The sequence below is a fragment of the Malaclemys terrapin genome, chromosome 18 (genome assembly GCF_027887155.1).
Source record: "Malaclemys terrapin pileata isolate rMalTer1 chromosome 18, rMalTer1.hap1, whole genome shotgun sequence".
Lineage (NCBI taxonomy): Eukaryota > Metazoa > Chordata > Testudines > Emydidae > Malaclemys > Malaclemys terrapin.
Genome location: NC_071522.1, coordinates 2,188,738 through 2,211,822, shown reverse-complemented (window position 1 = coordinate 2,211,822; position 23,085 = coordinate 2,188,738). Strand labels below are relative to the sequence as shown.

General features: G+C 56.2%; 1 protein-coding gene across 8 annotated transcripts in view; it reads left to right on the top strand.

Moving 5' to 3' along the window:
- MYO18A (myosin XVIIIA) overlaps window positions 1-23,085 on the top strand; it is a 120,295-nt gene that overhangs the window by 23,245 nt on the left and 73,965 nt on the right. The window contains exon 1 of one of the 8 annotated variants that reach the window (XM_054008553.1): window positions 18,584-18,671. The exons of 6 other annotated variants lie outside the window; for them this stretch is intronic. The gene's annotated coding sequence lies outside the window, so the exon portion shown is untranslated. Of the gene's footprint in view, window positions 1-18,583; window positions 18,672-23,085 lie in introns of those variants that run through there. One more of the 8 variants, XM_054008552.1, reaches the window with a different exon arrangement.

Below are 23,085 nucleotides of genomic sequence, written 5' to 3'. Positions count from 1 at the left end.
TCTCCTTAGTCATCTCTTTTCCAGGCTGAAAAGTCCCAGTCTTATTAATCTCTCCTCATATGGCAGCCGTTCCATACCCCTAATAATTTTTATTGCCCTTTTCTGAACCTTTTCCAATTCCAATATATCTTTTTTGAGATGGGGCAACCACATCTGTATTTAGTATTCAAGATGTGGGCGTACCATGGATTTATATAGCGGCAATATGATATTTTCTGTCTTATTATCTATCCCTTTCTTAAGGATTCCCAACATTTTGTTCGCTTTTTTGACTGCCGCTGCACATTGAGTGGATGTTTTCAGAGAACTATCCACAATGACTCCAAGATCTCTTTCTTGAGTGGTAACAGCTAAATTAGACCCCATCATTTTATATATATAGTTGGGATGATGTTTTCCAACGTGCATTACTTTGCATTTATCAACATTGAATTTCATCTGCCATTTTGTTGCCCAGTCATCCAGTTTTGTGAGATCCTTTTGTAGCTCTTTGCAGTCTGCCTGGGACTTAGCTATCTTGAGTAGTTTCGTATCATCTGCAAATTTTGTCACCTCACTGTTTACCTCTTTTCCCAGATCATTTATGAATATGTTGAATAGGACTGGTCCCAGTACAGACCCCTGGGGGACACCACTATTTACTTCTCTCCATTCTGAAAACTGATCATTTATTCTTACCCTTTCCCCCCTATCTTTTAACCAGTTACCAATCCATGTGAGGATCTTCCCTCTTATCCCATGACAGTTTACTTTGCTTAAGAGCCTTTGGTGAGGGACCTTGTCAAAGGCTTTCTGAAAGTCTAAGTAGACTATATCCACTGGATCCCCCTTGTCCACATGCTTGTTGACCCCCTCAAAGAATTCTAGTAGATTGGTGAGGCATGATTTCCCTTTACAAAAACCATGTTGGCTCTTCCCCAACAAATTATGTTAATGTATGTGTCTGACAATTTTGTTCTTGACTATAGTTTCAACCAGTTTGCCCGATACTGACGTCAGGCTTACCGGCCTGTAATTGCTGGGATCACCTCTGGAGCCATTTTTAAAAATTGGCGTCACATTAGCTATCCTCCGGTCATGTGGTACAGAAGCTGATTTAAATGATAGGTTACAAACTACAGTTAGTAGTTCTGCAATTTCACATTTGAGTTCCTTCAGAACTCTTGGGTGATACCATCTGGTCCTGGTGACTTATTACTGTTTAGTTTATCAATTTGTTCCAAAACCTCCTCTAATGACACCTCAATCTGGGACAGCTCCTCAGATTTGTCACCTAAAAAGAATGTCTCAGGTTTGGGAATCTTCCCTCACATCCTGATCCGCAAAGGCCAATGCAAAGAATTTATTTAGTTTCTCTGCTGTGGCCTTATCATCCTTGAGTGCTCCTTTAGCACCTCGATTGTCCAGTGGCCCCACTGGTTGTTTAGCTGGCTTCTAATGTACTTAAAAATGTTTTTTGCTATTACTTTTTAGTCTTTAGCTAGCTGTTCTTCAAATTCTTTTTTGTCCTTCCTAAGTATATTTGTTCACTTCATTTGCCAGAGTTTATGCTCCTTTCTATTTTCCTTTACTATGCAGAAGAAAAATGCTGCTTTTAACCATCATAATTTAAATGAAACCAGCACAGAAAGTTTCTTTCCTTGTCAAATCTGTTTGTAAACTTTCCCTTTATTGATGTTTAGCACAGTACTGTACTATATTTGCTTTTATTTTTGTCTCTGCTGCTGCCTGATTGCATACTTGTGGTTCCAGATTAGATGCGTGGTTGCCTAGTCAGTTCGTAACTCTGGTGTTTTCATAACTCTTTGTTGCTGTTTCTATTGAGAGAGAAGGCAGCTTAGGTCTGAGGTTTTCATTCCCTTTGTAGTTCGGAATGTGTCCCCGCCTCCGGAAAGGGCGGAAGCCCTTGTTTTGTGCAGGTTCGTTGATGATAGTCACTAGAATACAGTGTCACAGCTGCTGTTTTTAACTGGCTTTGTTGGCTGGGTCTGAGGAGACCTGTAATGGGCTGGGATCTCTTCCTGCCCGCTGGAGAGAGGAGAGCTCGGAATCCGTGGCTGGTGCCCCGAATAAACCCTTGGAATAGATCTCGTGGGTTCTTCGGCTGAGGAAGCCGAGACGGCAAAGGTGACCGCTCACCCTGGGAGAGCTGCATGGATGTCCTTTGGGCAGCGAAGGTCTCACGGCACCTATTTGCTTGGACACCCAGTCATCAGGAGCGTGGAGTGTCTCACCATAGAACTCCTGGAGCAGGGGCCCGGCTCTGCACTCTTAAGGGGCTGGAAGGCATGTCCAAGAAATTCTCGACCTCTGAATGGGAGAGCCAATGCCACGTGGAAACTGGGGAGCAACGGGAGAGTCTCTGGGGTTAGGGTGCTTTGCCCGGAGAGCTGGAGAGAAGTAGTGGTGTAAGGAGCCCGGCTGTGACGGGGGAGCATGCTGCGGGTTTGAGACTCTGGGCCTGGAAGTGGGAGGAGAGAGGTGGAGTTTCAGAGCTCCTTGCTGCATCTGGCTGTGCAATCACAAGTGTGTGAAAGTGCTTTGGGGGACTCCATTCCCAATTCCTGCTGCTTGTGCTGGGGGACGTGGTAGCCGTGTCAGTACCAGGATAGAGAGAGACACAGGGGTGAGGGAATATCTCTCATTGGACCTGCTTCTGCTGGTGTACAAGACGAGCCTTCCAGCTACACAGAGCTCTTCTGCAGGGCTGAGAAATGTACCCAGAGTGTCGCTACTTATGCTAAACGATTTGTACCTTGTATTTAGCTGAGACGCTCTGAGCACATTTCCCAGCCCTGCAGAAGAGCTCTGTGTGTAGCTTGAAAGCTTGTCTCTCTCGCCAGCAGAAGCTGGTCCAATGAAAGATATGACCTCTTCTCTCCTCCTCCCCCCCCCCCCCCCGGTTCTTGTAATGGGGACAGCAGAGGCAGGGGTTTGCCCTGGAAGAGGGGATTACGTCCTCCTCATCACCCCACCAGCTCAGAATGTTTCACCCAGATGGAGTGATGGATTCCCCACTCTCCTCCACGCCCCGCAGTGAGATGGGCATCGGGGTTCAGCTCTGAACTGTGCTTGGCTGTTCAGGACTGCCTACAGGGTCTCCCAGGAATAGATAGGCTACCAAAGCAAACAGACTGCCATAGAGTCATAGACTTCAAGGTCAGAAGGGACCATCATGATTGTCTAGTCTGACCTACTGCCCAACGCAGGCCACAGAATGTATCAAACCTCTAACCTATGTCCGAGCTGTTGAAATCCTCAAATCGTGGCAAAGACTTCAAGGTGCAGAGAATCCTCCAGCAAGTGACCTGTGCCCCACGCTGCAGAGGAAGGCGAACCACCCCCCCGCCCCTGGGTCTCTGCCAATCTGCCCTGGAGGAAAATTCCTTCCCGACCCCAAATATGGCGATCAGCTAAACCCTGAGCATGTGGGCAAGACTCACCAGCCAGACACCCAGGAAAGAATTCTCTGTAGTAACTCAGATCCCACCCCCTCTAACATCCCATCACAGGCCATTGGGCATATTTATCTGCTAATAATCAAAGATCAATTAATTGCCAAAATGAGGCTATCTCATCATACCACCCCCTCCATAAACTTATCAAGCTTAGTCTTGAAGCCAGATATGTCTTTTGCCCCCTCTGTTCCCCTTGGAAGGCTGCTCCAGAACTTCACTCCTCTGATGGTTCGAAACCTTCGTCTAATTTCAAGTCTAAACTTCCTTCACTCTGTGGGCTCTTCTGAGTGCACGCAGTAACAGAATGTCGTCAGCACTCCGAGCATCGTCCCATCCTTCGGGCGACAGCTTGTTAGCAGCAGGGTTGTTTGTTGATGCCGCTTTCCCTGTGACACACACAGTCTGCACATGAAAGCTCAGGACAGCTGAAAGATGCCATGCGTGAGACAGGGAGTGGGGTCCCTAACGGTGGAAATATCAACATGCAGTGAGCTCCGGGGGCTGCTGAACACTTCTGCAGATCAAACCTGAGGGTAATGAGCAGCCGTCAGAATTACGGCCTAGTTCGTTACCACAGCATGCACCCGATCCAGTCACTGTGCTCACAAGGCACAGAGACCCTCCTGCATGGGTTAGCGGTATGGTTACCCATAGACTAGCTCAAGAAGAGAGGCAGGATGGTCCAGGGTTAGGGTGCTGGCCTGGGACTTGGGAGTCCTGGGTTCAGTCCCCTCCTCCCTAGGTTACCTTGGGCAAGTCTGTCCCTTCCTCTGTGTGCCTCAGTTCCCCATGTGGGGTTAACAGCACTCCCTTACTCGGGGTGCTGGGAGGATAGAGATGCTCACATGCTGTGGCGACGGGGGCTATGTACGAAGAGAGAGGATATGTACAAGCCTGTGCTAATTGTTGGCTTTCCATAGCTAGAGTACAGAATAGCTGAGTTTAATGACACAAAAGGAAGAGGGGGGAGCTGAGAGCTTCACTGTCTGCCTGCTGTGCTCTGCTCCACATGAGCAGTGTCCCACGCCCTCAGTCTCCCTCCTGCTCATCCTGCCCACTTGCACAGGAGGGTGGCAGTAGATGGGGGGTTCCATGTGGAACTTGCCATGCCTGGATGTAGCCTTGCCATGCAGAACTGCTTTTGAGGGGAGTTGCTGTAAAGAGGGCCTTTAAACCTGGGTACTCAGGAGTTTCTGGCATCATGGGCCTAAAGAAGATGCTGCAGCTCTCCCCCTGCAGACAGCGCTGTGACTGTTCTAATCCTCTGCAAGCCAAAGCCATTGGGAGCACAGAGCCGGTGACTCCCAAAGCAGTACTGGCTCACGGGTTCCTGCCTGGGGCATGAGGGCTGTGCCTGCACTCAGTGTGTGGGCAGCTATGACACCTTGCAGGAATGACGCGATCGGGGTGGGGGGCTGGATTACCTTCTCGGACTCAGGGCCTGTTCTGGTAAAGCTGGTGCCTTTGCTGCTTGTGAGAAAGACATTGTGCTGGGACGAGGATTTCGCCTCCGGAGTGGCTCTTGTGAAATCAGGGTGAAGTTGAGCATGTTCAGCCCTGGTCACGAAATGGCTGTTTGCAGTGAAACGCTGCTGCCTTGTTGCAGTCCCTCCTGGGGCAGGGGCGGCTCTGTGACGCTCTCCGGGGAGAAACCCCGGAGCACCGCTCATGTCTGACTGCTCGGCCGGAGCCGTTCAAGGTGCAGACCTGCTGCAGAGAGGCCCGTGCTCTCCCCAAGGCCCCGCAAAGCTGCAAGGAATGTTTCTGTTCTTAATTTAAATAAAAATGATCCATTTTTTGGAAACAGGAAATGATCTACATATTTTGGCCATTGCTTTAGAAACCTCCCCGTTTTGCAGTGGGGAAGCACACAGAGCGGGATGCCGTGGGCCTCTCAGGCCCCTCATTTACAATGCTGCTTAAGTTGTGGTGCCTGGCATTTGTGGCAGCAGCTGGTCAGTTGTGGGGTGGCCGAGAGGTGAGCTGTGTAGGGTCTCTGTAAGCGTTGATCCTGCGCACTCTCTGAGCACACATGGCTGTGTGGCCAGCCCCACCTGGAGCCCACTTCTTTTTGATAGGAAGGCTTGTGTTTCTTCTGGGAAGTGACAGCAGGGCAGGAGCAATGTTGGAAGAGATAATGTTTTACAGACCCGAACAATGTTGGAAGAGATAATGTTCCCTCAGATGCTTGTGGTTTGCCTCCACTGCTCCCCTTGGAAGGCTGCTCCAGACCTTCACTCCTCTGATGGTTAGAAACCTTCGTCTAATTTCAAGGCTAAACTTCCTGATGGCCAGTTTATATCCATTTGTTCTTGTGTCCACATTGGTATTGAGCTGAAATAATTCCTCTCCCTCCCTGGTATTTATCCCTCTGATATATTTATACAGAGCAATCATATCTCCCCTCAGCCTTCTTTTGGTTAGGCTAAACAAGCCAAGCTCTTTGAGTCTCCTTTCATAAGACAGGTTTTCCATTCCTCGGATTATCCTAGTAGCCCTTCTCTGTACCTGTTCCAGTTTGAATTCATCCTTCTTAAACATGGGAGACCAGAACGGCACACAATATTCCAGATGAGGTCTCACCAGTGCCTTGTATAACGGTACTAACACCTCCTTATCTCTACTGGAAATACCTCGCCTGATGCATCCCAAGACCGCATTAGCTTTTTTCATGGCCATATCACATTGGCAGCTCATAATCCTCCTGTGATCAACCAATACTCGGAGGTCCTTCTCCTCCTCTGTTACTTCCAACTGATGCGTCCCCAGCTTATAACAAAAATTCTTGTTATTAATCCCTAAATGCATGACCTTGCACTTTTCACTATTAAATTTCATCCTATTACTATTACTCCAGTTTACAAGGTCATCCAGATCTTCCTGTATGATATCCTGGTCCTTCTCTGTATTAGCAACACCTCCCAGTTCAGTCTCTGGGACCCATTCATCCGCTGCCTTTTCAGTGGAAGCTTCCAGCAGGGAGGCTAGTTAGTGCCGACTGTGGTATTTTGTGATGTCTCTTGGGAACTGGACTGAGAACCCACACGTTGAACAGCGTTGCTGCTGACCTGTGACTAGAGGGGCCCAGCTGCACTGTCCCCATGTCCTTCATCCTGTCTGTGTCATGTGGATGGTGCAGTGAGTGATTGGCAGGTCTAGGGCTGCTTTCTAGATTTGTCTCAAACCCTTTGTGCTAGGTTGATTTGTCAGCCTGACTTCCGGGCAGCCCTGTTTACAGTGCTAATGAGAGCAGCTGAAATCAGAGCGACTGGCGGCAGAGCAGGGCATATGTCTGCGTCGCTGGGAGGAATGTGCAGCGCCGTTGCTGGAGACGCCCTTTTGGGTGCTGTAATGCAATGCACCAGGGCCCCTGAGCAGAGAGCCCCTCACGCCCAAAGTTCACCCCTGGCCTCTTCTGACAGGCTGGCTCTGCTCCAAGTTTGTATTTGTTTATTTACCATTTAAATTCTTCTGGTAAGTAGCAGGTATGCACAGTTCTCTTCTGGCAGGGGCAGAAATATTCCAGCGACGCCCCAGAGCACTACAGCACTTCAGAGAGACCACAAATATTCAGTGTTTGTGCCAGCAGAGCCCTGAGTGCCCCCACACATCGCTATCTCTGGAGTCATCTCTCGCTGCACCATCAGATGTGCACATGGTGCTTGTGCTCTGCTCAGAGGTCAGATCAGCCGTCTCCCACTCCAGAGGAAGATTTCTGGGAGTCCCTCACTTCCTACCTTCTTGGGGTGCACTGCTGAGATTTCCCGTCTCTGCACTGTGAAACGTATCACTGTAGAGTCTGGCTGTGCATTAGCTGGCCAGAGGTGCCAAGTTGTATTCTCTCCTTGAGAGCCCACTGACTTCCCTGTCTTCCTGGTGCCAAGCGCTGCCCACGGGGACCACATCTCAGCATTAGGCAGGGAATGTCTGGTCTGATGTGGCTTGTTGAACGTACAACCCCAGAGCCGAGGCAGTTAGGAGCTAAAAGAAGGGCTGGGGGAAGGGGGCTTTCTCTGATTACAGTGCTTGCTGCAGACCCCACTTGTAGCCCTTGGCTTGGCCTGTATTGCTCTATTGAAATAGAGGTTGCAGGAGACACAGGAAATACTCTGGATTTTTCCCTGGCTCCAATTATCCTGGAGACACTTTGGCGTTTTTTTTGTATTTCTCCAAGGAAAGTTGGTAATTTCTCTCCCTGTTCAGCCACCATTCGAGCTGCCTGGATCCCACGTTGCTGGGTGTAGGGCAGGGGAACCTTGCTGGAGATGGCAGCGAAGGAAGGGGCAGGTGGTGGAGTGGCTGCTCTGGTATGTTTTAGGAGCAGCAGGTGAGGAGTGATGGGAGGAGGGGCCTCGTCCTGGTGATAACTGAGCAGGACTGAAAGTGGGTCTCCAGAGGAGAGGGGAAAGCCCTGCTCTGTCCCTCCAGGCCAGCTCCTGGGAGCCAGGGCAGGATTGTCCTTCCCTGCCTTGGTCATCCTGTCCCTGCCTAGCTGGAAGTGTCCCAAGCCATGGGGTAAGTCACGGCCTCCCTTAGGCAAATGGTTCTCATAGCTTCGGAGCGGGTCTGCGATGGGCTGTGGCTCCCCCCGCCCCATGAAAGGGAGCAGGCTGGTGGGATGGAGTGGTCCATGCCATTCAGGGCTCTGTGGCAATGATATCCTATAGGCCAGTGACTCATTCCCAGCGTGATTGGGCCAGTTCCCTAGCCTGCTTCCGGCTGGCCCAGCTGCCTCCCAGTAAGCTCTGTGTCTCCAGCTCCCTAGTGGCACAGAGCCACTCCAAAGCCCCAGTTCCCTGCCTAGACCGTGGCTCCTGTGTGCTCCTACGTCCCACCCAGGAGTGACTACACTTGTGATAGGCCTTGGGTGTTGGTGGGGCTGAGGTCAGGGCTGCAGCCCACTGGGCTGGGGGCTTTGGGGTGAGGGGTGGCAGGGTGGTGCTGAGGAAGGGTGGGGAGCTGTCTCCAGCTGCTGGGCTAGGGTGGTCTCTGCTGCAGTTGCTCCGAAAGGCTCTGAGGAGGAATGAGAGGAATCTGCTGGTGGAGCAGAAATCCTGGTTGTGAGCAGGGGCCCAAGGGAGAGGCTGAGCTGCTGAGAGTGGCATTCCGGAGCACAGAACCGGGGGGGCGGGGGAATCCAGTCTCTTTGCAGCCCTCTGCTTGTTCCCAGCGTCCCCCGACACCCAGCCGGGTCAGAGCCATTCTCTGCTTCCTGGCAACCCTCTGCGTGGGCAGGCTGGGCTGTCGACCTTCTGAGCCCTGGCGGAGAGGAGAGGTGCCAAAGGATTGAGTGGTGTGTGTGCTGGGCTCCTGAACAGTGCCTGGGAGGAGGTAACAGCCTCCCTGTCCCGCTGCAGCTCTCTTCGCGTCACAGCCGGGAATGTGGCTGCCCTGCCCCACTTGGTTTCTCTCTTCTCCAGACTGTCCCCTGCTCTGCTGCGCTCCGGCACTCTTACCATTGTACCCGTCTTCTTCCCAGCTGCCCTCCACCTAAACCTTGCAGACGTCCCTTAGTCCCTGCCAGCCCCCTCTGCTGCTCCAGTGTCCCCACAGCAGTGAGGGTTGCTCCTACCCTTGCGGCACTCCATCTGCGTGGGATTCGCTCCCCACTCTGCCGGGGCAGCGGGAGGTGCTGTGGCAGCACGGCAGAGTCAGGAACCAATGTGTGGTCCCTCGTGTTGAGGAGAGAGTGATTCCGCTGCCCTGGCGTGTGCGTCTTCTGCTGCAGCATCTGCAGCCCGCTGACTTGCTCTTGGGAATGAACTGCCTTGTCTTTGTAGCAAGGACACTGGATGCGGAGCTCCATCTGCCTGACGCCCGCCCTGGCATGGAAGCAATGTGTCTCTGCCGTGCCTGCGGGGAGGCGATTGATCTGGCCAGTGCTTTGCTTGCCCTGCTCTGTGCTGTGTCCCTAGTGGGTCGAAGCCCGTGTCGGGGTGCAGCTGAATCTGTCACGCAGGGCCAAGCACAGTTAGCTGCACCAAGGTAGCAGGGGCCCTAGGGCTGCCCCTGTTTCCAAAGAATGGAGGGAATTGCCCTAAGGGAGTGTGGCACAAGGGCGAGTCCAGATGCTACAGGCTGAGACCTACGTCACCCCTGACCGCACCGTGCCAGCTGCCTTCTGCCATCCCCGCCCCGGAGTGTGAAGGAACAGAACGCTTTAATGGGGAGAGAGGACGCTTTGTGTGGGATTGCTGTGGATTTGGCCCTGTGCAGGGCCCCGAGTGGAATGACGAGACCTGAGTGAGTGGGATGGATCCCATGGGGGACTCCCTGGGGCTCTGGTTCTGCAGTTGATCCTGCTCCAATAGGTCAGTCCCGGAGCCTCTTCCTGCCCTCGTCGGTGCTGTACGGCCCTGGAGATGCTGGGTGATCAGTGGAGGAATCCTTAAATTGCAGAGCAAACCTCCTCCCCAGCCCCACAATAAAATGGCTGCACCTGGGAGTCAGCCCGGCTGCGTGGGAAGCCTTGGTGGAACATGGCAGGGGAAGGCAGTGTGCATCTGGAGTCGGGCAGGGGGTCCTGCTGTGGGGGCTAGAGAGCTGTTGTCAGCACCATTGGCCTCCAAGCTAATCCTCTGAAAAACAGCGTGTCCCAGCAGCTGCCATCCGGAAAACTTCCTGCTTTCTGTCAGCCTGGCCACGGGCCCGGTGAGCTGCCCAGAGCAGGCTGTGGTGTTCTGTGTGGCAGAGACCCCTCGGCAAGAGAACTCCCCCTCTTTGGGCTGGGCAGTCATTGTCTGAGAACTGTTCTGCTCACTGCAGAGGGGGAGAACTGTCTCCCTGCAATAGCTGGTGGGATTCCCCAGTGACTGAGCAAGGGGAGGATAGCCCCACTTCCAGTCTCCCGTATTCCAGCGGGAGATCAGGGCTCATGGCCTGCAACCCCGGCAGAGTCACCAGATGGGATTGGCACACTAGACTCTGCTCGGTATCCCTGCCCCGGCTCCCATCGCCCTAGGCACCTCCTGGCTGCAGCCGCCCCCACATTCCTGAGCCGTGCATCACTTTCCAGCGTTCAGGCCTTGTGAGTCTGCTGCCCCACGCTCTGTGGGCTGTAGGATTTGGAGAGCCCTGCTCTGTGGCTGCTCAGTTCTGGTCTTTCTCCTCCCCTTGGCAGAGGGAGGTATAGCCACCGGCTGGGACATGGAAATGTTTATGTGCAAAAATTCCTGTGCATTGACCATATCCTGGCTAGCCTAGGGCTCCCCAATGGACGCGAAATGGCCTTGATCTTTCTGCTAATAACTCATCTCAACGTGTGTCCTCCCAGCCCTTTCTGATCTGGGAAACTTCTCCTGCACTGCCCTAGATTTCCACCACCACCTGCCCATGTCGTGGTCACTCTCCCTCCAGCCAAGGAACGTGGACCTGGCTTATTCCAGGTCACGGCCTGGGGGTAGGTGTGAGAGATGCCTTCCTTGCGAAGGTCTGGGGGGCTAGGAGTAGGGAGCCCTAACAGCTCTGTGAGGCCTGCTGGGCTTCTGGCTGTGACCTTCCCCAGAGCTCAGGGGAGTTCAGATCTGGGGCTGGGTCATGTTTCTCTCTGCCCAGGCCAGAGCCCAGCCTTCACTGCCCTACCACCTGGCATGCTGGTCCCAGTGAAGAGGAAGAGGACATGGGAGGGAATGTTTGTAGCCAGGAGCCCCAGATTTGGGCATTGTCCCATTGCTTGGGGCCAGGCTCTGTTGCACACAGGTCGAGGAGGGCGCCTTTCTCACCAGCTTAGAACAAACTCTCCTGCTGAGCAGAGTATGGGCAAAGGCGGCCCTTTGGAAGGCTCTGGCAAATCCTAGTGTTAATATTGGTCAGCAAATGGCAGAGGCCTGGTTTCAGGGTATTCTCTTCCACAGTCATCTGTGGTTACCCGTAATTTGTCCCTTGGGGTTTCTGGTCAGCAGCCAACCAGCAGCAGAGATAAATCCTGAGCCAGTCAGGAGAATATGAAATGTCCTGAACTCTCGGGCCACAAGCTGTGGGAGTGCTATGGCCAGCGTCATTGGATGGTAAATGATCTAAAGACCTCGGCAAGGGAAGAGTGGTGGGGATGAACTGCAGCAGTCAAGCCGATCCCAGGGCCCTGTGCTCCAACAGCAGTCAGATGTCCTCTGAGCTGGGACCACAAATCCTTTCTTGCTCCTTAAGGGAATTTGGTGTCACTCAGACGATGAATCTTTGCCAAAGACCCTCAGAAATGTACTAGGGTATTCTCCAGTCCTGGTGCTTCACACTGCCGCATGGACTGTGTCTCCACCGTTCACTGCTGTAGCAAAATGTCTCATTCTCTAAGGAGAGCAGCAGCCAAGGGTGGGGCAAAACAGGCCAGTGTCCTCATCGGGCTGATGAAATCTTGGAACTGCTCCGCTCCGAACATTGGCCTGGTCTTCCCAGTGCACTGAACTCCAGGCCAAGACCCTGCACACAGCTTGAGTCTGGCTTGTTTCTTTCCATCGCAGCTCTGCTGGAGCTTGGTCCAGCAAGTACTTCCAGCTCAGTAACTGGCCAGACCTTCCCAGGGGATTTGGCTATGCTGAGAAAATGTCTGATGCAATAACTTCCTTGCAGGCGTGGATAGCTGGCTGGCATGCTTACATGCATTGGTGTCCAGGCCTACCCAGGGGCAGCTGGTGGCTGCACACATGTGCTAGAGGGGAAGAGAGGGAATTGCTTGTTGAAGAATGGCCGGGCTGGCCTGGTAGGAAGTGCTAATGATGATGCCCAAGGAAGGAACCGCTTCCTCTCGCATTTCCCTTGAGCTGTGGCTGGCTGAGGGAGCCAGGCAGAGAGCTTCCTGGATTTCTGCATGCTGCTCCCCAACCGCTGCCCCCCGTCCCCCAAGTCCTGCTTTCCAGGACACCCCAAACGCTTGGGAATTGCCTTTGCTGCTGAGTGATTTGGCTCCCTCTGTCCATCCCTGGGGGCTGAGCAGGAATCTGCATGCACATTGTCTCGAGTCCTGGGGGTCTGGAATGCAGCCTCTCGGGGTGCTTGTCCCTCTGCCTGCGACCTGGAATGCCTTGAGTGTGCCCTGCCCGGACTTCTTAGCAGCAGGAAGAGATCTCAGCTGGAGGGAGAGGAAGTTGTGAGGGCAAGGACCTCAGTGGGGAGCCTGGCTTCTGGGGAGGGAGGAGCTCTGGGATGGGGCTGTTGGTAGCTCTCTGGAGACTCTCCAACCTCCCTCCCCCTGGCTCCTGCGATCTCCACCATCACTCTGCCCTCACTCCTCTCCTGTCCCCCTCATTCTCCAGGGCCCCTCATTGTGCTATCAAAGTGCCTTTCCTCCGGTTTGTGTCTGCCCGTTGCCCCTCTCTGCCCCTCCTTGTGACTCTGGGGGGGGGGGGGGGGAGAGAGCTTGCTTGTTCCCTTCCGCAGCCCCCCGGGGCACTGAGCCACTTACATGCTTCCTGTGCCTCCCTCTCCCCTTTGCAGCACACGTGGCTCTCCTGGGACGGTCGCCGTGGCAGGGAAGTGCCTGGTTCTCAAGGACAAACCTGCAACACAGAGCTCTTTCCCATAAACACTGGAAGGAAATGCCTGGCAGTGCCTTAAACCCCATTCGGCAGCGGGTGCTAGCCTTTACCTGACGTCTGTTCCTGTCCATTTCTGGAGCCCACAGGCTGCGCCAAGTCCCTCATCCTCCCTGGGCACAGGGGCACTTGGCCTTGCAGCTCCTTGTTAGCCTGTTCTGAGAAGGGAGCGTCCCGCTGATAAGCGAAAGCCTCACATGTGCCGTGGGGGAGGCTTTCATTCCCTGCTGTGAGCATTAACAATACTTGGAGCTTTTCAGCTACCGGACTAAGGATAGAGGTGGTCAAACCTCCTGCTTCAGGGCCCAGTTCGCCACTGCAGTGGTCAGGAGGGAACCCGCCCCTTGCCCTGTGAACAGCAGTGTGCAATGACTCTGAAGCACCCATGCAGGAATCGGTGCTGGAGGCAGGTGGCTGGGCTAAGTGGTTCTGATTCAGCAGCTGCTGTTTGTGAGTGTGAGCTTAGCCGTCCCTCTGGGTTCGCAGTCAGGCCTGTGGGGGCTGCAGGCCAGGGAGCGCAGGGGAAGTTCGCCCCGCTGCCCCCAGTGCTGTGCTGCTCTGAGGGGAGGGAGCTGCCGGCCACCACCCTGGAACATCCCGCCCCGCCTAGGCAGCTGTTTGTGTGCTGAACGGACGAGGGGCAGTGCAAGCCTCTCGGGCAGCCCCTCAGATTGCCTGGGGACAGCACATGCTCTCAATGGAAGGTGCAATCCGCAGCGGAGGCTTTGGGGGAGAAACGAGCAGGTGGCTTAGTGTCAGCTGAAGGGCTGGTGTCTGCTCTCCGGCGTGAGGAAGAGTCTCCTCCCCACTCGTGGTGTATTGGTGTGGACTGCAGCTAACCACTCCTTTCGGGCCTGTTTGTTGTGCCAACCCAAGCACGTTTCTTTGATCTGCGAGCAGATCCCCCGTCTGGGCTACCGGGACCCGCTGTATTTCTTGAGCTCTGTGCACACCTCTTGCAGTGGGGGATGAAGAAGGCGGGGTATTGCTCTGAAAGCCCCCAGCCCTGTCTCTTCACCTAAGCCTGGTGCCCGTGGATCCTGGCCATGGGAAGCCAGTGTGGCCGGGTGAGCTGGGATCTCCCCAGGCCTGCACACAGCCTGCCGGCAAACAGGTCTAACCGGGTGCCAGCCGCTTCTGTCTCCTGGCATCTGAGCAGTGCTGGTTCCTTCCCTGGGAAACAAGTGCATTGCTGCAGTCATTGCTGCCCACTGCAGCTGGCCTGTTAGCTCCTAGGCTGCTGGGTCCCCCAATGCCATGCTACAGTGTTCCTTAGGACCAGCAGAACGGGGCGCGCTGTGTGTGTGGGGCTGGGTGGTGACGTACGCGCCCTTTTGAAACGCTCCTTTGGGGGGCTCCAGGCTGCCTCTGACTGGAAAGCAAAAACCCGACTGCAGTGTGCTCCAGCCGCCCTCCCGAACCGGAGCCTGACTCCACTGCTGGCCACTGCACTGGGGGCTTGGAAGGGGGAGGGCAGGCGGCTCCCTCCGCCGTTCCCAGGGAGATGGGCTCTGCCTTTGCAGCCGTCTCGGGCCTGACCCTGCACCTTGACAGATCTCCCCGCCCTGGGTGTCTTATTTTTATGGCAGGTATTGAACTTCTTGCAGTGCCAAATGCGAGCGGGTCCCTCGCATAGCACCTGGGCCATGCTGGCTGCAGGGGCGGCAGGAACCTGCAGTGTGCTGCCTGAGGGGGACTCTCCCTAGGCCCAGGGTGAAGGCAGGTTTCAGCAGCAGAGGGCCAGCGAGACCCCTTGGAGCCTCCATGCGCCCTGCATAGCAGGCTGGGCAGCTTGGCAATCTGGTGGCCCATCTTCAGCTGTGGGGTTGAACGACACACCCCAGGGCATTGCTGCCTGTGGGCTGAGAGTTTGCCCAGGGCTACCCCATCTCTTGGCCTGTGCCATTCGTGTGCCGTGGTTTGTCCTGCCCCCCTTCTGGCAAGCATTGGAGTAGGTGGGAGGAAACCCCCAGTTCTCATTCATCTTCTCAGGGCCCTATTCCCGTCTGTTGCCATGGACACGGTTGTATGATCTCTACCGAGCTTTGCAGCAAAAGCCGCTTTACTGTCGACTTGGCTGGTGTGGGTGGGGAGAGAGCCAGCGAGAATGACCTGGGTTTGCAGGCCCAGCTCTGGGCTGCAGTTCAGGCATATTTCTGAACCTGGGGACGGGGAGCCCCCAATCCCCGAGGCGCCTGCCCTCTGAGGGCTGGAGGGGATGCTGCTAAGGCACCATGGACCCGCCCTGATGCTCCCTTCTTTGCTTTTCCCCTCTAGGATGGGGGGGACAAATGTAACACCTGGGGTTCTGCAGCATGGCCCGTCCTGCCCTCCCCTCTGCTGCTGAGACGCTAAGGATCCCAGCATGATCCTGCGGCCTTGGGGGAGCGCAGGGGAACGTGGGGAGGGATAAGCAAATGGAGGTGCCTGGTGGGAGAATGCAGCACCACGCCCCTCCTTCTCCACCCGAGTGACTAGATGGCGCAGTGGGAAGTGCTGGTCCCTCTCTGTCCCAGAGCTGCTCCGGGCTCTGACCTCTCCCTGCCACCCTGGTGTCTGGGGCTGGGGGAGTGCTGGCTGCCTGTGGAACATGCAACTGTCTCGCTGCTTGGCAGACAGGCGGGTTAACCCAGCTACTGCTAATTAGCGCTCATTAGGAACAAACGACAATGGAGGCCTGCTGGCTGTGGCGGGGGTGTGTAACTCTGGCCTGGGACACAGGGCAATTCAGTGTAGGGCCATTAACTCATGGCTTGCTCTCCCAGCCAGATCGCTCTTCTCACAGGCTTTCTTGTCTTGGGTGTCACGGCCTCAGGCGTTGCGGGCTGCGGTTCTTCATGGACTGCCCCCCAGATGTTATACAGGAGACATGCCACCAAGCTCAGGGCTCACTGAGTGCAGGACCGCAGAGGGAAGCCCCTTTCAAAGGCTCTGTGTAATCTGGGGGCATGCCAGCAAATATGGGGCATTGGCAAAGCTGGGTGGGGGCCCAGGACTAGAATGAGGGTACTGCAGGATTAGAAATGGCCCCGGGGCTATTGGTGGCCCCTAGAGACAGCCTGACGTGCCTCCTGGAGCAAACAGGAGGGTTCTCTGGGTGTTTTCTGATGGCCTCCTGGTTTCTGTAGTGAGAACATGCTCATACGTGAAATTTCCTCCTGAAGCCTCTGCAAGCTCTGTGTCTGCCCTGTGTCCTGGGGGTCCTCTGGCCCACTTGGCTGGAGTGGGAGTTTTGGCTAAGCCAGCTATGCAGTATTGCATCTGCTGCTGACAGCAGCCCCCTCTGAAAGCGAAATGCAGTAGATGTTTAACACGGAGCGTTACATGACAGCTCCGAGCGGGACGTGAAGCTGCAGCATGGCTGGATGCAGTCGCTCCGACTGGGCTTTGGCCAGAGTGCTGGGGGTGCCCACCCCGTGGGGAAAGGACCATGGGGTCGTTAGTGACTGAGCCGTCAGGACCTTGCTTTTCTGTGTCCGCACCAGGGCTCAGCTGCACAGTTCAGCTCCAGTGGCTTTGCTTTCGCAGCAACCTGTCCCCCCCACACCCCGTCTCCCTGAGGGGAAGTGCTCCAGAGCCGGGCTCGTGCTCCGCAAGTCATCCGGGCGCCTCTGCTTCTCCAGGAGTGGGTGGTGCCCTCACCACAGCAAATCTGTGAGCCTTGCACGAACCTGTCACGGCTAGTGAAGGGCGCTCGTGCAGAGTGCAGCCAGCTGGGAGCGGGAGGCCTGCGCCATCTGCTGGACACAGCGGGTTTGAACGGCTAAGGCCTCCCGCTTAAAACAAGTGGGAGATTGTTTTTGTGCCTTCGTGTGCGCTGCCCTCCACGTGCTGGCGCTGCTCACGGGGTACTTGCACGCTTGGGAGCTGCTGCACCATGTTATTCCCACCCAGGCCAGATAGATTAGCGCTGCCACCTTCTCTCCCCCGCTGAGGACTCTGTGATCCTGACTCCCTCTCCTTGGCAGGTCCCAAACACCCAGGCTGTCTCCCTGGCAAACACCATGGGCTTACTGGACTCTCGCCAGGTGGTCCTGTCCTACCCCCTAGCACTGAGACGTGGGGTCCTTCCAGTTTGCTACCAGCCCCCCGGGGAGAGCAGAGTAGAGATGCTCTGGTCGGCTTCTCCCCCTAGATACCGCCTGCTCACTCCATTTCCCTGTGCTCAGGCCATAAATCCAAACCAGGCCATTCTGCCGTGGTTTCCATGGCTGGTTCCTGTGCTCTTGGGATTGGATTCAGGGGGGACAAGAGTTAACTTCCCCCGTCCTCTCCCACCCTGTGTAAATATTTCACTGCATATGTAAAATGTCAGGGTACTGTTTCTATTCATATGAGGCTTTGTCAAGTGTTTTACCAATGCAGACCAAATGTTGGGCCTGAAATGGGTTTCTCTGTGACAGTCCTACATATGGACCCCTCCAGATTTCAGCTGGAATGTGTACGGGCATCCGTTTGGGAAAGGCAGCCAGAGAGCCCAGACCCTGTGAACTGGCTGGATCTGGAAGCCTTGCTTGCGGGTACCCCAGTGAGCCAGGCTGGGGGACACCGGTGTTTAGCACCTTGAGCCCCAGGAGTGTGTGTGAATCCATAGTGTGAAAGACACTGGCCTTGTGTGCGGGAATGTCTTCCTCAGTGTGTCTCCCTGGTGGTGGCGCTAACACAGGCTCTGATCACTGCCCCCTAGGCTGAGCAGTTAGAGGGTGTGGTGGTTCACCGGCAGAGCTGCAGCCGGGGGAAGCTTTTTAAGAAGGAACCCAGCCTGGCTGCTTGGAGCACACGCTTCCCCTGAATCTGGAGCGACACACACAGGGTTATCCCTTCCCTGAGCCGCTGTCTTGCCAGGAGCTCTGGCTGCCAGCAGAGCAAGCGGCCACCTGGGGAGCGCGTCTGCATTTCTGCTGCTCCCCCCGTCCTGTTTCCTGTCTGCTCCGCGGAGGGGTTATTTGTGCTCTGTGTACACTCCCTGTCGCCTGTGTCGGGCCTGCACTCCTCCCTTTGCTGCTTGTCTTCCTTCTACCACCTGCCATGGCACAGGGCCTGGAGCAGGACGCAGTCGCTGGCGCGGGCACAGCCTGTGGAAACCAGTGGGGCTGTCCCCCCCCCCCCCCGAGCTGTAGAGGGCTCAGCTCAGGAGGACTCTGGCCCCTCTTGTGGGGGGGTTATCTTGCTTCCCTGTCACACGAGCCTGTGTCCAGAGGCTGTTCTGCAGGGCCAGGTGCAGTGTCCAGCCCCGGTTCCCCTGTGTAGCTGGCAGCGTGGGGGGTGAGGTGCTCGCGGCGGCCACGCTCCCCTTGGAGGAGGGTTTCCTTCCGCAGAGCAGCGTTTAGCAGCCCGGCTGCCAGACGCCCACATCACTTCCTCTCCCTGCAGCGAGGCCCTTTACCCCGGCGGTGCAGCTCTTCCCATGTGTGCATTCAAAGGCCAGGCAAAGGCGAGTGGGACCGGGGGTGGGGGCTGGCGACAGGGAGCAGGGCAGGCTTGCACTCTGCCTTGCATTCTTTGGCTATTTTTAGGGTGGCTGTATCAGCCCAGCTGTCCCTGTGCCTCCGGCTGCAGCGCTGGGGAACTGACACTTGGCTTACCTATCGTGTTACGCTCACTCTCTTTGCACGGACGTCCTGCCTGGTTGCCTGCTCGGCACTCTCCTCTCGGGCGCTGCCAGGGCCCCGGCCCCAGCTCACTGGTAAGGTAGAAGGCTCTCCAGGTAAGGGCTCCTTCCCCTCGCTTGGAGTGCCTGGCGTGCGCCCACAGCTCAGAGGTGGAGCGCTCTCGGCTCGCCGGGGGCCAGCAGGCCACCATTGTAAGGCTGGCCTATTTTTAGATGCTGCCCAGAGTGTATTGGAGACGTGCTGATGTTTCCCAGTCATTTGCCCTGCCGTGGCTCAGTCTAGCGGGCATCCAGGCTTTGCAGGGGCCCTTGGGGATGAGGTGTGATTTCCCTTGTGGCCTGCTGAGAGTGCGGCCGGCTCCTGCCCGCAGAGCGGGGAGCGTGGGCCCCGTAGGAGAGCCCTGGTTAACCATCCTGGTGACTCTAACAGACTTGCTAACGTCTAGAGAACCCTTCACGGGGAGTTTGCTAACGCTGGCACCTGAGCAAACGCCCGGAGCTGGGAGGGCTCCTGGGACAGCCTCTTGGGCACTGCCCAGCGGCATTGCAGTGCCACTCGGCACTCCGGGGAAGGTACGTTTCACTGAGCCTGCTCCTGCATTGTAGTGCTGGGGCAGCCGGAGATTTCTGCTTCCAGGCCCTGCCCTTGAGATGTGCTGTCTGCAGATTTATTTCTCCAAGCCCCTTTCTTTGTCGGGGGCTGTGCTGGAGTAGCTTTTCGGTAGTGAGGCAGGTGTGGGGAGGAGTCCAAGCCCTGGAATGTGATGTTTGCTGTTCAAAGGGCTATCCCCTACTCCCTGGGCTGTGAGGAGCCCGGCTGAGCCAGACTCTGCTGCTCCTCTGGGCAGGGCCTGGGATGGCCGTGCCTTGGGCTGCCTTGGCGCCGCCAGTGAGTGAGGCTTCGTTGGCTGGGAGCTGAGTACAACTACTCCCACTGCAGGGATTTCCCCGGCCTGGGGCGTTGCTGTGCGCCCACCACCCTGGTGTCTGGGTGCTGGGGAGTTCATTCTTGGGTGTCACTCAGTTCCCCTCTGGATCGCAGCGTTGGCTTAAGCTGGGGTAAGCAGTTATCTTTGGACGAGGTCCAGACTCCAGAGAAAATAATAATAATAAAAGTAAATAACAAGATTTTGCAGTCAGTTCAAAAGTGTCTGGAGGTCTGGCTTTGGCCCCAGTCCACCTACTGACTGCCCTGGCTTAAAGCTTTGTTTGGTAAAGGACCAGCCTGGAGCCTTTTCCGCCCCGTCAGGAGCGGTCTGGTGCCTGCGGGATCAGTCTCGTTAAGAGCAGACCCATGCAGAACCCTTCGCTCGCTGTGTCCGGGAGCGCTAACCAAGCAGTCTGAGCACTGGCCCTGTCAAAGCGAAGTGGAACCGAGCAAATCATCACGTACAGATCAAAGGAGAGGTGGGAGAACTGGAGACCAGTCGAATGCAGGAGGATAAAAAGCTGCTTAGAGGAGCCAGTTTTCTGTGGCACGAGCTCTGGAGTGCGGAAAGCCTGTCAGGCTCTCTGTGGCTTACACGGTTGTGTATAAGGAAACCGGTTTCCAAGGCGGGTGCATTAGCAGGGACCCCGGCTGTGCCGAGGGGCAGCAGCAGTACCTGCCTGCATGTAGCCCTGCTGCTGTGGGGCTGTGGGGGAACTGCTGCTGGCCAGGCCAAGGCTGGGGAGTGGGACTGCCCAGCACTGGCACAAGGCTAACGGCAGCCACGCCAGCCAGGAGCTGGGACGCAGCCTGCTGGTGTCCCCGTCGCCAGCTGTGGCCCTTTCGTCCCTGCTGTCCAGGGTCGGTTGAGTAGTGAAGCTGGGGTGTGCTGGTCTTGTGTGAGAGGGAGACCCTGGATAACTCAGTGCTTGGCTGGGGTTCTGGGGGGAGGCTCCCCGCTGGGACAGGGCTGGTCTCATACAGGGACTGTCTGACGGAGCCGGAAGCAGGAAACCAGACAGAGGCCTCTGCCTCCAAATTTGTGGTCAGAGTTTTGACAAGTGTAACAAGGTCAGATTCCGGGAGGGGAGGGAGCAGCTCACTTCCCCAAAGGGATTCCCTCCCACCACCCGATCTGAGCCCTACGTACAGGGGTCTGGGCGGATCGTGCCTGCCTGGCCAGCCTGCTGCAGCCCTCACGCAGTCATTGCCCAGGAGCTGGGCCGTCCCCAAGCCGCTCATCACCCTGTTTGGGCTCACTGAAATCCTGGGCATCTGGGCCTTGGCAGCCAGCAGCACTGACACGCCGTAAATGGTGAGTGCCGTGTGTGGGGCCGGCTGGAGAGGGGAGGGGCGCCCAGTGGGACAAGGTCCCTCCTCCACGGAGTTTGCTAGCTCATGCCACAGGCTGGCTCGGGGGCTGTGGGGTATCTGTCATTGCTTGTCACCAGTCCGGATCCGGCAGTGACCAAAGGATATCGTCAGCTGCCCTCTGGTGGGTTCCTTAATGGGCCAAGTGCCCATGTCACCCAAGTGCCCCAGGCAAGCTCATTGGAATGACCCTTGTGGCTCTTCTCGGCAGAGGGGCGGGCAGGGGCCGGTCCCCTCACTCCAGAGGCTTTGCTGCAGGGCAGGGCTGAGGCATGTTGGGGTGGGGAGCTTGTCCTGCTGCCGCCCAGGCTGTGCCAGTTTTCTGGCTGCACGTCTCCGGAGCGGTCTGGCAGCCTCCCCCGGAGAGGCTACACTGGGCTTGCTGGGGAGGCACGGAGCAGCCTGGGGCAGGGCCTGTGGGGCCGTTCCATTCCCTCGGGCTGAGAATGAGTGAGCGCGCCTGTGAAACGCACTTTCCACGGGGATTTCAGTGCTATCTTCAGCCCCGGCGCCGGAGAGCTTCGGCTGGGAAAGGCTCCCCCTGCAGGGATCTGGGGCAGGGCGGCCCCCCAGCTGGTGCCAGCCCAGCGTTTGGGTTTGAGTGGATTTAAACCTCCCTCCCTGCCTACGCCCTGTTGAGCCCCCGAGTTGCTCACAGACTAGCAGGGTGAGAGCCCTGTTCTGTTTCTCTGAGTCACAGTGGCCAGAGTGCAGCTCAGACAGGATCCAGTGGGGCCCACTGGATTTGTTTGGGGGAAGCGATCTTCAGGACCTTCCCGTCTGCCTGGCCTCTCCTGTCATGGGCAGGAAGGCGACTGCGTACCCCACAAGGCGTGCTGGAGGCAAGGCTGTTCTCTGAATCCCCCAGGGGGTAGTGCAGTGTAGCATGCTCCTGGGGGATGGGGCGAAGGCACCGCTGCCCAACAGGGTGCCCTCTGCTCTGCCTAGCTCTCTCTCTCTCTCGGCTTGAGGCCTGAGGAGAGGGTATGGAACGACTGGAAAGCTTAATAAATCTGCTTGGTTTGTGCTTTTAAAAGTGGGATGTGTGCAGCCTGCTGCTGCTGCTAGAGGGTTCCTGGGGGCCTGAGTTCACGAGCTCAACCGAAGGGATGGAAGTGATGAAATCCATTCTCCAGGGGGGCCTGGGGCACTGGCGTTAAACAGGAGTTAACAGAGAGGGGTAAACCTGGGAAAGTCCCTTTCCCTCGTGGTGGCTGGAGCGTCCCCTTTCCTTTCACTAGTTCTGCACTCACTTGGGTTCTCCCAGGCTAGACAAGATTGGAACGCCTAAGGGACAGGCCGGCACCCCGCCTGTCCCCCACAGAGCTGATTTCTGCACAGCCTGGCTCTAGCTGACTGGTGCCGTGATGATGGACGGGCAGCCGAGGACAGTTTGTGCCAATGGAGGCTGTGGTAGTTGCCAGGAGGCCTCTGTATTCGACTCACCAGGTTTCTGCTGGCGGCGAGCTGCGGAGCTGTCTCTTGTGCGCTCCTGCCATGCTGGGCTCCGAGCCTCGCTCTGCGCTCTAACAATTCCACCACATGCAGGTCCAACCAACCCCTCCACTGATCCATGCGATGTGGTCCCTGCTCATCCCTGCTGGAGCCCAGCACCTCCCACGTTTCCATCTGTCAGGCAGGCTGGCTGAGCCTTTCAGCTTCTAGCCACACCCACGTGGGGCAAAATGTCGGCATGAGTTCACTCCATTGTTGTTTTCCGTTCTTGCCGTGTGAATGGAGAGGTGGGCTGCAGAGGTTTCCTTGTCAGGACTCGTATAGCTCCTGGGAGTCCCCAGTGCTGTACGGCATGGCCGCATGTTATCAGCTGCGGGAAATCAACGAGAGGACTCTGTGTTCGCTCCATTGTGTTGCTTGGTACTGGGAGTTCTCTGAGGCAGGCGTAGCTCTGTGCACGCTTACGGTGCCACATGTTAGTGATAAATAGGAAAGGGTGTAGTTTAGCTAGGAAGCGTGTTTCCTCTCCAGGCACCGGAGCAGCCAGACTTTCTTGAGCTGCTGGACTCTGGGCTGAGTTGTATCCTCAGTAATTTGCCTTACTGCTGTGTAGCCAGTGTAATTGCTGAGATCTCTATTTTACACTGCACAATTTCTCCTCTTTGCCAAAGGCCAGAACTGTATGTAAGAGTTGGCAGGGTGTGCGCCTCTCCCCTCAGGTCAGGAGGGGAAGCA